This window comes from Notolepis coatsorum, assembly GCF_963971535.1.
Source record: "Notolepis coatsorum genome assembly, chromosome: 1".
Lineage (NCBI taxonomy): Eukaryota > Metazoa > Chordata > Actinopteri > Aulopiformes > Paralepididae > Notolepis > Notolepis coatsorum.
This window is the reverse complement of record NC_140165.1, coordinates 114382247-114384746: the sequence shown is the minus strand read 5'-3', so window position 1 is coordinate 114384746 and position 2500 is coordinate 114382247. Positions and strand designations below refer to the sequence as shown.

At 37.7% G+C, this 2500-nt stretch overlaps 1 protein-coding gene across 1 annotated transcript in view; it reads right to left on the bottom strand.

Annotated features, from left to right (window-relative positions):
* Positions 1 to 2500, bottom strand: part of mark2b (MAP/microtubule affinity-regulating kinase 2b) — a gene marked incomplete at its 3' end in the record, with an annotated part of 338660 nt that overhangs the window by 76678 nt on the left and 259482 nt on the right.

Sequence of the window (2500 nt, the reverse complement as noted above, 5' to 3'; positions counted from 1 at the left end):
AATATGAATGTAAACCGTCCCAAAAATCTAAATGTCGCTTTTCTTGAAATTATTATTTATTTGAATAATAGGCACATGAGATAAACAGGTAACAACAAAACAAGCAAAACAATAACAATAATTTAAACACCTTTCTTCTTTTTATTGTCAGCGTAATACTGTGAGTGTGTGAGTGTGTGTGTGTGAGTGTGTGAGTGTGTGAGTGTGTGAGTGTGTGAGTGTGTGAGTGTGTGAGTGTGTGAGTGTGTGAGTGTGTGAGTGAGTGAGTGAGTGAGTGAGTGAGTGAGTGTGTGTGTGTGAGTGTGAGTGTGTGTGTGAGTGTGTGAGTGTGTGAGTGAGTGAGTGAGTGAGTGAGTGAGTGAGTGAGTGTGAGTGAGTGAGTGAGTGAGTGTGTGTGAGTGCGAGTGCGAGTGCGAGTGTGTGTGTGTGTGTGTGTGTGTGTGTGTGTGTGTGTGTGTGATGAATGAGAGTGAGAGCTAGCAGAACGCTAACTAGCAGCCGACTACTGTATTCAGTTCCAATAGCTTATTCCACGCAAGTCTAACCTCCCAGCACCAAAGTCTGCATAATTACAAACTGAGCCTATGTCCGAGAAACCATGTTCCATACACAACAATGTTGCATATAGATGGCTATTTCCCATATTAAATGAAAATGCATGGGTTGCGGATAAAATGTATATCTGTGTTATCTTCATTCTCTTCAATTTCATTCGCAAGACATTTGTCTCAACAAGATTTGAGTGAGTTTGTGAGGTGCGCCCGATATGTGACAGTGTGGAGGCAAGCGCCAGGAGTGAGACTGCAGCAAAGTCATACATTTATGTTAAATGTGTGCTTCTCAGTGTTTTAGCCTGTATGAAACCATTATTAAGTGGTTATCATTTGTTAAATAGGTCAACTTTTGTTCATTAATGCTTTGAAATATCAAGTCGAGATGACCTGCTGATTTGCTCCGCTGCCCAACTGAGGAGGAGGAGATATGAAACGCTGTTTGCTCGTCATCCAAAAACGTTTACATAAATTAACATTTAATGAGTAATACAAAAGTTTTGAATTGATAACCTATTTATATAAAGTTTCACGACATAGGAGGTAGCCCTCATTTGCAAGATGTCGAGTTACATGCTAGTTAAATAAATATTAAAAACTATGATCTTCCGTACACAGGCTACTACACATAGGTAGCCCCTTTCGTGACTGCGATGCAAGCCAGGGGCTCGAATACACAGTCACTTATGGCTCCGTAGTAGCCAGGTTAATTTGCACCACCAAGCACTGCTTAAAAGCTAGCGGTGGGTCCAAAATATATCAGATATAAATTTCAAAGGTACCCAGCGTTCCATTAGGGTTTCACACACACACAAGGCAGGGTTTGAAAGCTTGGCGTTGCTAATAAACATTTTAAATAATTTTTATAAACTGGTCAACACTGCTAAAAACTGCTGTATTTCCGTATTTGGCTGCCTGGTGCGCCATCACAGTGCATGCGCATCATGCACCCAACGCCGGAAATACAGCCGTTGGAACGCTGGGTACCTTTGAAATTTATATCCGATATATTTTGGACCCACCGCTAGCTTTTAAGCAGTGCTTGGTGGTGCAAATTAACCTGGCTAATACGGAGCCATACGTGACTGTGTATTCGAGCCCCTGGCTTGCATCGCAGTCACGAAAGGGGCCAACACATAGGCTACTCTGCCCTCGCTTCGACTCAGGGGTTGTAGTATTATAAGTATATTATATTATAATTACTCAGGAGTTGTAGTATTATAATTACTCAGGGGTTGTATTATTATAATTACTCAGGGGTTGTAGTATTATAATTACTCAGGGGTTGTATTATTATAATTACTCAGGGGTTGTAGTATTATAATTACTCAGGGGTTGTATTATTATAATTACTCAGGGGTTGTAGTATTATAATTACTCAGAGGTTGTAGTATTATAATTACTCAGGGGTTGTAGTATTATAATTATTCAGGGGTTATAGTATTATAATTACTCAGAGGTTGTAGTATTATAATTACTCAGGGGTTGTAGTATTATAATTACTCAGAGGTTATAGTATTATAATTACTCAGAGGTTGTAGTATTATAATTACTCAGAGGTTGTAGTATTATAATTACTCAGAGGTTGTGGTATTATAATTACTCAGAGGTTGTAGTATTATAATTACTCAGGGGTTGTAGTATTATAATTACTCAGAGGTTGTACTATTATAATTACTCAGGAGTTGTAGTATTATAATTATATTATATTATAATTACTCAGGGGTTGTAGTATTATAATTACTGAGAGGCTGTAGTATTATAATTACTCAGGGGTTGTAGTATTATAATTACTCAGAGGTTGTAGTATTATAATTACTCAGGGGTTGTAGTATTATAATTACTCAGAGGTTGTAGTATTATAATTACTCAGAGGTTGTAGTATTATAATTACTCAGAGGTTGTAGTATTATAATTACTCAGAGGTTATAGTATTATAATTATATTAT